Below are 11,490 nucleotides of genomic sequence, written 5' to 3' on the forward strand. Positions count from 1 at the left end.
TTTCTTGTAATTGAGATGCAATGCAATCCATATTGAAAGCTTCAGTCTTGGATCTTCTGCAGCAATCACTTCAAGTCCTCCTCACTTTCAGTGAGCAAGGTCAGGTCATCTGCAAAAGACACAGGTTGTTGGTGCGTCTTCCTCCAATCCAGATGCCACATTCTTCTTCACAGAGCTCAGCTTCTCAATTAATTTGTTCAGCATACAGATTGAATAGGAACGGAGGAAGGATCCGTGATGCACATCTTTCCTACTTTTAAGCCATGCAGGGTTCCCTCACTCTGTATATTCAGCAGCCTATTGGTAGAGGTTTCACACAATAGTGCTCTAAGTATAATTTCACACAATTAAGTGTTCTGGGGTTTCCATTCGTCTCAATGTTAGCCATCACTTGTTATGATCCACATAGTTAAATGCCTTTGCATGTCAATAAAAATACAAATAGATATTTCTCTGATATTCTCTGCTTTCATCCAGGATCCATCTAACATCAACAATGATATCCCTGGTGATACAGCCTCTTCTAAACCCAGCTTGAACATCTGTTCTAGCTGGTTTTGGATGGCCTTCAGAAATATTTAGCTTGCATGAAATATTAATATTGTTCAGTAGTTTCCATATTCTGTTGGATTACCTTTTTTGGGAATGGGAATATGGATCATTTCCAGTCAGTTGGCCAGGCAGCTGTCCTCCAAATTTTCTGACATTGACCATTCAACATGTCCAGGGCTGCATCTGTCAGTTGAAACATTTCAGTTGGTATCCCAACAAATCCTGAAACTTTATTTTTTTGCCAATGCCTTCAATACAGTTTGAACTTCTTTCAGTACCATTGGCTCTCAATTGTATGGCATTTCCTGAAATAATATCAGCCAATTATTTTGGTACAGTGATTCTGTATATTCCTTCCTTCTTTTGATGTTTCTTGGATCATTCAGGATTTTGTCCATAGCATCTCGAAGTATTGCAATTCAAGGCTTGAGTTTGGTTTTCAGTTCTTTCAGAAATGCAAAGTGAATTCCTCCCTTTTTATTCTCTGACTCCAGTATATTTCACTATACTATTTTGCTTTGTCATCTCGAGCTGCCCCTGACATCTTTTTGTTCAGCTCTTTCACTTCACTCTCTTTCCTTTGTTTTGACTTTTTGACCCTCTAGTGCAATTTTCAGATTCTCTTTTGACATCTGTTTTGGTTTTTTAATTCTCCTCTGTCTTAGTAATGACCTTTTACTCTCCTCCTGGGTAATATCCTTGGTGTCATCCCACAGCTCAGCTGGTCTTTAATCAATGCTTCAAGCTTATTCTTCCTCCCTTCCTGCCCCAAGCTTATTCTTTTTAGTTATATACATAAAATTTTTATTTTATACTGGTTTACTTACAAAGTTCATATACTTTGTTTTTCACACTGTATTTTTTAATGGGTGGAAGGAAGGGTGGGGAAAGGAAACCCAAGCTTATTCTTAAGACAATTTCTCAGTTGAAGTCAGATAGACTCAAGTAATATTTTGGTTTTTGTGGACTTATTTTTATCTTTTTCAGCCTCCTTCACGTTAGGCTCATGTGTGAAGTCACCATTGATATTTTTAAGGAAGGGATTCGTTATTAATAAATCATTTTGTGTACAAAATGAAATCATTTGATTTCCAGCCTCATTTCTGTCACCAAGTACCTTCAGACTGCTATTCTTTCTTCATTGTTTCCAGCTTTTGAATTCCTGTCAATGATTCTCATTATTGCATCTTTTTTATTTGGTTTTTATTTTTATAATTTTTAATTTTATGTTGGTTTGCTTGCAATATTTATGTATGCTCTGTTTTAGTCATGTCCATTGTGTTTCACACATTCCTTCATTCATATGTATTATGTTGTAGAAAATGAATCACTGTTCAATCTTCTCCCTTTGCCTTTAGCTGTTGGTACATTTATTTGAATAATAGTCTCCCTTGTAGGCATATATGTAGTCTATTAACAAGTGTTCCTTGTAGGCGTGTATTAGTAGCCTATCACTCACAACATTGTGCTTCAGGGTAGAATTTTACTTTGGCCTTCCCCCTACCCCCGATTTTATTTTATTTTTTAATTCTTTGTTGCCATTTTCCTCCCTCCTCATCCCTTTCCCCTCCCCAAGTCTACTTTGCAATGCACCTCTTGTTCCAGGTTGTTGTCATACATATAATACCTAATCATATATTAAAATTTTCTTTTAATTGTGAATGCAAAACTGTTCTTCCTGGTTTTCATTTCCAGTATAGTATGGTATAGCATATTACGTGACTGTCTGATTCCAAGTGGCCAATGCCAGTCCATCTCATCTCACTAATGCCTAGAATGTTGATGTTCCTATGTTTACTTTTTCACAACTTCTATTTTTCCTCCTCAATACTTCATACATCCCACATTCCAATTTTAAAGGATGTTTGCAGTTGTCACCTGTGTTGGACAGGTTTCAGCAGAGTTCCCAGATTAAGACAGAGCAGAAAGCAGGATTGATCATCCACTTCTGAAATAGCAGGCCTCTGAAAACCCTGTGAATGACAGAGGAGCACAGGTAGATACCATAGTAGAGGGAGGGCCAGGATTGGAAGTCAGTCGAAATGAGGAAAGACAGTTTTAACAAGGAATACATTACTTATTCAACTTGACTATCCTACGTCCCCTCAATAAACCTTGTAAATTGCCGTAAATTACATGCATGTACCAAGCACATATACTTACATGCACACACATGTGTACTTATAAAACACACATATACCAAGGGACAAAATAAGTAGGGATGCACCCTTAAGATTCCTTTGCAGATAGATTTTAGTTGGTCAGTTGGTGAAAGCACATACCTTCAGGAACTACATGACAAACCATGCCCATGGTTTTTAAAACTCTGACACTGACTAGTAAGCATTGTCTAAGCAGAGCAAGAGAACACTGTATGGTTTAAAATCGAGAAAGGTGTGCATCAGAGCTGTATCCTCCCCCCACCCCCATACCTATTTAGTATGTATGCTGAGCAAATATGGACTATGTAAGGAAGAATGTGGTATCAGGATTTGAGGAAGACTCAACAAAAATCACATACCCTTGCTTGCTGAAAGTGAAGAGGACTTGAAACACTTGTTGCAGAAGATCAAGACTACAGCCTTCAGTGTGGATTATATCTTAACACCAACAAAATAAAAATCGTCACCACTGAGCCGCTAAGCAACATCATTATAGATGGAGAAGATTGAAGTTGTTAATGACTTCATTTTGCTTGGATTCACAATCAATACCTGCTGTACCAGCAGCCACGAAGTAAAAATGTGTGTTCCTTTGGGCACCTCTCCAAAGTGTTAAAGATAAATGATGACACTTTAAAGACTAACATGTGCCCGATTAAAGTCATGGTCCTTTCAATTACTTTCTACACATCTTAAAGTTGCACAGTGAATAAAGACAACAGAAGAAGACTTGACCGAGGCCCTGAGTTGATCTTTGGAGCAGAGTACTGAATATCCCGTGGACTGCCAAAAGGACAAACGAGTCTGTCTTGGAGGAAGTGCAAACAGAGTGCTCCTTAGAGGTGAGGATGGTGAAGCTTTGCCTCACTTGGGCACATTGTCAGAAGAGCCCAATCCTTGGAAGTAGGCATGCTGGGAAAGGTGGAGGGTCAGAGAAAGAAAGGAAGACCCTTACCAAGATGGACTGACACAGTGACTATAACAATGCATTGGAGAATATCAGAGATGATGAGGACGGAACAGAATAGGGCAAGGTTCTGATCTGTTGTTCACTGATTCGCTATCATTGTATGTCATAGTCATGGTCATAGTCGACTTGATGGCACTTAACAACAATAAGAGCAACATTAGATAATCTAAAGGGGGTATGGTGAGCTAGTTCAGGCTGTCAACTAAAAGGTTGTTTAAATCCACCAGATGTTGTGCAGGCGAAAGATGGTCAGTCTTCTCCTGTAAGGATTTACAATTTTGGAAGCTTGTTGGAGGATCACTCACTATGAATCAGAATCAATATAACAACAGTGGTGGTTAGACAGCCTGGGGTCATCAGACTTTATTACTCATAAATTGGGTGACCATGTAACTGCTGGGAGCCTTATTTTCTCACCTGAAAGTACAATTTTTTTCTTCACAGTTTAAGTAAGAGATGTTTTGCTCAGTTTGTGGCATAGAGTAATGTCTCTGTTAGTGGCAAATTACTGTGATTGGCACACCTTGTGATGGTGGGGTTCCAGTATTAAGATCTCTTAAGAGCATGCTCCCTAAGTGTACTAATGCATCTTCCAGGCTACTCTTCAGTATGAAGCTCTATGTGATCCTAAAAATTGGTAATTATCCCCCCAAACTTGCATTCAGTTATAAAAGGGTTTCTGTTCCCCTCTCATTCTGTAAATGCTGTATCTTTTAGAGCTAAAATTCCTCTAGTGAATGGATCTAAAAAAGATATAAGCTGATGGCAAGCCCCCAGCTTAATATAGGAAATTGTTTTCGAGGTATAATCAGAAGTATTAGCAACAGCTGTTTCCGCTCAATCTTCCTGATCCCCAGGAAAAGAGATCAGAGTCATTTCATGCTGGAGGCATCATACCACATTTCCTAGCTCTTAGGAAGAAGCCGGTGCCTTGCTGACAGTCTGGTGCTTAGATCCTGCATGATGTCATCCAGCGACCCACAGTCCATCCATCACTTGCACCAGCACAGGGTCTAGGAGGCAGTGTCAAGGTCTTCCTGAAGCTGGCTCTCGGTAGTGTTAGGCAGGCACTCCAGAGCCTTTTCCTTGGGAAACAGTTTAGGAGTGATGCATTGAGATTTTAAGATCTTAAAATAAGCCACAATATGTCCTTGCAGGAGATGACAATGAGGCACAGTGTTCTCAGACAGGTTTGTGTAGCCTTTTGTGGAGTCCTGGTCTGTTTCAGGTGGATTTGTCTTTCCTCTTGTTCCTGTGTGTGTGACTGAACATATGTATAGAGAAGAATGTGCTTCTGGTCCCGTCTAGTAGTTGTTGATGTTAGGTGTCATTGAGCCAACTATAACTCATAATGACCTTCGATAAGAACAACAGATCTGAACCGAATCCTTTCCTCATTAGCTCTGCCTTGTTTGAGCCTATTATTAGTCTTTGTGTCAATCTGTTTCCTTGAGGGTCTTCTTTTCTTTCACTGACTCTCCGTATTTCCTAGCGTGGTGTCTTTCCCCCCACCAGGACCAGTCTCTTCTGTTCACTTGCCCAAAGGTTGTGAGATGAAATCTCTCTATTCTCGCATCAGCACTCACTCTGCACTTTCTCCAAGACATATTCATTTGTTCTTTTGACAGTCCATGCTATATTCAGTGTTCTTTGCCTACACCACAATTCAAAGACATCGATATTTCTCTGTTTTTCTCTATTCATTATTCAACTTTCAGATGCATAAGAAACAATTAAAAATGTCATGGATTGGATCAGGTGCACTTTAGTCTATACTGCCATAATTGTCCCTGGGCACTTTGGGGAGGTTCTTGACAGCAGATTTCCCCAGTGCAACAGATCTTTGGATTTCTTGACTGCCACTGGCATGGTCCCAAGCATTGAGGACCCTCCTTTATAGGGTCGCAATGGGATGCCTGCGACTCGATGACACTTAACAACAACAACAACACTAGCACAGTGGCGAGTTGTGGAACCAAGTAAAACAAAATTGTTGGCAACTTCAATCTTTTCTCCATCTACCATGATCTATCATCATGGTGAGGATTTTTGTTCTTGTTTTTGTTTTTATGTTGAGATGAAACCTTACTGAAGGCTGTAGTCTTTGATCTCCACTAAGTGCTTGCAGGCTCTTTCGCTTTCTGCAAGCAAGGTTGTCATCTACGTAAGCAGTTTGATTGGTTTTCCTCCAATTCTGATGCCACAATATTCATCCAGTAGACCCTCCACAGAAGTCCCTGGGTGGCACAAATGGCTTTCACTCAACTTCTAAAAGTTGTTGGTTGGAGTTCATCCAATGGAACCAAGGCAGAAAGACCTGGCAGTCCACCTCCATCAAGATTACAGCCAGAAAACCTTGTGGGACAGCTCTACTCTGTAAAATATGTGTTGCCATGAGTCAGTCTTGACCAGGTGGCAATGTGTTAGGGTTTTCTTGTTTTCAGGTCTTCCAAAGGCTTTCCTGGAGAGTGCATGGAAAACTGGAATCCAGCTGCAAAAGGATCCTGAGCTGTTGCTGATGCACCAAGAACTTGTGGAAATTTCTGCATCCGTATGGGCTATGACCAGGTAAGGGGCCCGGTTGATTTCAGTGGTCCAACCCCAGCACCTCGAGAGAGAGAGCAACAGCAGTGATTCCCCACAAACTACCAAGCAAGCATGGGGAAATAAAAACAATTGAGCTCTCCGTGCAACGCTCTCCACTACAACCACTCTGGAAGGCAGTTTGGTGCGTCCTCAAAAAGCTGAACATAGAAATTCCACTGCTTGGAATATACCCTAGAGAATGAGAACTGAGACACAAATGGAAACTTGTACACGAATGTTCAAAGCAGCATTATTCACCATCAGAAGGATATGAAAACAGCCCAGATGTCCAACCACAGATGAATGGATTGAGAAGTTGTGGTACATTCACACAATGGAATACTATGCAGCACACAGTAGCAATGCCTTTGTAAATGACTACCTAACTTTGGAGGAACTGGAGAGCATTATGCTGAATGAACTAACTCAGTCCCACAAGGAAAAATACTGTATAAAACCATTATTGTAGGATGAGTATGAGGATCCTGGGGGGAGGGAGAGTTGAAGTAGAAGGGTGAGGATGTGTGTGGGGGTGTAAATCACAGGTGCACAATTTGGTGGGTGGGATGAAGGAAATGAAAGGATCTTGTGTGAAAAGCAATGTATTCAAACTCTGTAAATAAAACAGTATAACATTTTTTTTTAAAAAAGGAGTGAGAGCAGAAGTGGAATGGATGCTTTGGGAGGATGCTTCTCAGAAAGCTGGCACTTGTTCCTTTAGTCATTCAGAACTGAATGACTGACCTGTTTGTTCCAGGTTGTTGTTTCTAGATGTCAAGTATGACTCATAGTGACCCTGTGAGCAACAGCATCTTGTCCTACCCTGTGCCATCTTCATCATCTTTGACACACATTAGCCCATTGCTATAGTCATTGAGTCAATCCATCTCATTGAGAGTCTTCATCTCTTTCACTGACCCTCCCTCCACCTTTCTACAGATGACTGAAGAAGAATTGATGCCTTTAAATGGTTTTGGAGAAGAGTACTGAATATTCTCTGGACTGCCAGACCAAAAAACCCTGGATACGCATGTCTTGGAGAAAGTACAACTGGAGTTTCTCTTTAGAGGAAAGAATGGCGAATTTTGTCTTACATATTTTGGACATGTTGTTAAAAGAAACTATTCCTTGGAAAGGAATACCATGTTTTTTTTTTTTGTCAGAAGAGTCCTGCAACTGGCAATGTTCTAGGCAGACACAGAGCTTGCAGGCCAGTGATGGGGATAAGCATTAAGTAAGCAAATGAATTGTGCTAGGAATAAGTGCTCTGAAGGAAATGGAGCTCCGTGATAAAGAATAACAACAGGCAGTATTTGGAGGGCTGGAGGGGGCCTCTTGGAGGAAGTGACATTAAAACAAAACACCTAAAGGTTGAGAAGAAACCTTCCAGGGGAAGGTGAGAGCAGGGAGGCCGTCATGGAGTAAGATTAGCCTCGGCCTGAATGGTTCAAACTCGTTAATTTTTTTGTTTTTAATTTTATTTTATTAATTTTAATGAACATTTACAGAGATTTTGGATTTCCATTTATCCATTGTTGCACTTTTCTCCCTGCCCATACCCCCAGTTTGCTCCTCTCTTTGAAAAGTAAAAGAAAGAATTCCTTCATTGGTATACAATTCACCCCCCCCCCTTGCAAACTCATACTTGGCTGCCAACCCAAAAGGTTTGAGGTAAGTCCGTTCAAATGCACCTTGAAAGAAAGGTCTAATTTTGAATACTCAGTCACTGAAAATTTCACCGTGAGTAACCAAGATTTGGGTTCTTTGGTGGATGTCTTGTTTTGTTTTAAATTAAATGTATGATAAAAGTAGTGAGTTGGGTAAGGACTAGAACACTTGGGATTTGTAGAGACTTTGTCTAAAGTACAAAAGTAAGCATTAAAGGTATATGTTGTGTATGGTCGAGTTGGAACTGGCCCATATCTGACCCTCCAGTGGGTTTTCAGAGGCAGTTAATAGCATGGAAGGAAATTGCTCATTCTTCTACAGCAGAGCATCTGGTGGATTCAAACTGCATAGCTTTGGGGTTGATTGCAGCACAGTTTCTTATCACTTGACCATATAAGACTCAATTTTTAAAAAATTTTTTTAGTATAAAATAAAAATTTTATTTAGAAAGAAAAAGGAAACAAAAATATAAAAATTCCATAGTTACAATTTAAAAAAAGAAAGAAACTGTCGTCCAAACAGAGCAAGAAAACACTGTTGTTATGTGTGTTATGTGCCCATCAAGTCACCTATGTTGTACCCAGTGTTCTGGGTTCACAAGTTGCAGAAGGCAGAGACTCACGAGAGATGACGAAAGGTGAAGGACTACAGCTCTGCAAGGCTGGTAGCGCCCGTTTAGAGCTCAATTTATTTTTTAAAAAGAGTTCAGTATTGGAGAATGGGCTTGAAAGGGGCTAGAAGCACAGCTTAGGTGGTTCAATAGTATAAGCCTTATCTCCAGTGCTGGGGACAGAGGCCAAACCCTCCCTGGCCAACACATTTCAAATGTAGTCCATGCTTTTTTGTCAGTAACAATCTTCACAGTGATGTGATACTTAATTGATGTCAGCTGTGTTTTAAGCTTAAGAAAGACAGGATGGGTGGATGGGGGTGGGTGGGTGGTGAGTAAAGGAAATAGGAAAGATCTGATGTTAAAAACAATATGTCTGTGTGTGTGTGTGTATAAACTTTGTAAGTAAACCAGAATAAAATAAAAATTTTATTTAAATAAAAAAATAAATTGTGCAACAGAAAAAAAAATACCCAAAAGGGTAGAAAGAAAAGCCTGCAGACAATAAATGCTGGTGAGGTTTTGGAGAGATTAGAACCCTTATTCACTGCTGGTGGGAGTGTAAAAAGGTGCAACCACAATGGAAGGCAGTCTGATGCTTTTTAAGAAAGTTGGAAATAGAAATACCATTTGATCCAGCAATTCCGCTACTGGGAATATACTCTAAAGAAATCAGAACTGCCACCCAAGTAGATATACGCATACCTGTTTATTGCTGTACTGTTTGCAATAGCATAGAGATGGAAGCAATCCAAGTGCCCATCAACAAATGCATGGATAGAAAAAACTATTGTATATTCACACAATGGAATGGAATACTACACAGTAATGAAAAACAATGAACTTGTAAGACATTACATAACATGAATGACCCTGAAGAAAATTAAGCTCATTGAAATATCTCAGTCACAAAAGAACAAACACTGCAAAACATCGTTGTTATAAAGCAGGACTGACATAGGGGGTTGGGAGGAAAATAGGAAAAGTGTGGATAGACAATGAACACTGAATTGGAACAGATGAAAGAAAGAACTGTTTAAACGGAATATATGATTGGCATGTGTATGACAACAGTCTAGAATAAGAGGTACATTGCAAAATGGACTGGGGAGGGGAAAAGGGGGAGGAAACTGTGCAACAATAAATGAATATTTAAAAGAAAAGACAGTGCACAGCTTTGTTCACAATAGCAAGTAGTAGGAAACAAGCTAAGGGCTCATCAACAAACGAATGGATAGAGAAGCTGTGGTATATTCACACAATGGAATATTACGCTGCATTAAAAAACAAGAAACTCATGCAATAGTATTCAAAAGGGATGACCCTGGAGGACATTATGCTGAGTGAAATATCTCAGTCACTCAGGGACAAACACTGCATAGTGCCACTCTTGTAAAACAGGGCTGACATCTGGGTTGGGGGAGACTGAGAAAGATGGGTGAAATAATGTATACTGCATTGAAACAGATGAGGGAGAAAATTGTTTAAAAGGGATATGTGATTAGGTATTATTGTCATGACAGGAGTCCAGAAGGAAGGCTGTATAGTGGAGTGGACCTGAGGGGAGGGATTGTATAACAATGGGGAACTCTTACTTTTCAAAGAAAATAGTGTACTGGGGGGGGGAGGGGTGGGCAGGGAGAAAAGTCAACAGTGAATGAGTGGATATCCAAAGTCTCTGTAAATTTTCATTTAAATTAATAAAAAAAAAAAGAAAAGAAAAGAGGGAGCTCTGGTGGCCTAGCGGCAAGAAGCTGCACTGCAACCCCGAAGGCACACGATTCAAATCTACCAGATGCTCTGCTGGAGAAGGAGGGGCAATCTCCTCCTGTACCAGTCAGTTCCAATTTGATGGTACACACACAAAAAAATATTAAAAAATTTTAAAAAAAAGAAAACAAAGAAAGTGAAGTGGGGGAGGAGGAAAAGAGGGGGAAGAAGGAAAAATGTGTAACAATGAATAAATGAAAATCCAACTTTTCTGTAAACTTGTTAAAATCATAATTAAAATAAAAAGTTTTATTAAAAAAATAAAAGAAAGGTCTGGTGATGGACTTCCCAAAATCAGCCAGTAACAATCCTAGGATCATAAGGCCCCTTCCCATTATGAATGCCCTCCCAGCTCCTAATTACTTTTTAACGTGTGTGTGTGTGTGTGTGTGTGTGTGTGTGTGTGTGTGTGGTTGCTACTCAAAGCAGCCAACGATGAAGACAAAAGGGCAGCTCAGAGTCCAGAGCATTTCACACGTTCCTCTTTTACAGCTCATACCACACCTTACTGATTGACACCCTCATCCCAGGGTAACCTAGACATTGCTTAAGCACAAAGAAGTGTCTGTACTGTAGTTTTCTTTCTTGGTAATATCTCTGCATGGTTTTGGTATTAGGGTTATGCTTGCTTCATAGAATTACTCTGGGAGTGTTCTATCTTTTTCAATATTTGGAAATAGTTTAAGCAGAATTTGTGATAGATCCTCTTTGAATGTTTGGTAGAATTCAGCTGTGAAGCCATCTGATCCAGGACTTCTTTTATGGGGAAGTTTTTTTATGACCTTTTCAATTTCTTCTTTTGTGATGGGTCTGTTCAAGAGGATGTGGTGAGATAGGAATCTTATATGTTGTTGGTGGGACTGTAAAATGGTTCAACCACTTTGGAAGGCAGTTTGACACTTCCTCAAAAACTTGAACATAGAAATTCCATATGAGCCAGCTATTCCACTGCTCAAAATGTACCCCCCAAAATGAGAACTGAGGCTCAAATGAAGACTTGTACGTCAATGTTCATAGTAGAATTAGTCACCATTGCAAGAACTTGGAAACAGCCCAAATGTCCAACCACAAACAAATAGATTGAGAAGTTGTGGTACATTCACACAATGGAATACTATGCAGTACACAGGAGCAATGATTTTGTAAATTACTACCTAACTAGGGAGAGACTG

The sequence above is a fragment of the Elephantulus edwardii genome, unplaced genomic scaffold, assembly GCF_000299155.1.
Source record: "Elephantulus edwardii isolate Elephantulus edwardi_28Jun2011 unplaced genomic scaffold, EleEdw1.0 scaffold00271, whole genome shotgun sequence".
Classification (NCBI taxonomy): domain Eukaryota; kingdom Metazoa; phylum Chordata; class Mammalia; order Macroscelidea; family Macroscelididae; genus Elephantulus; species Elephantulus edwardii.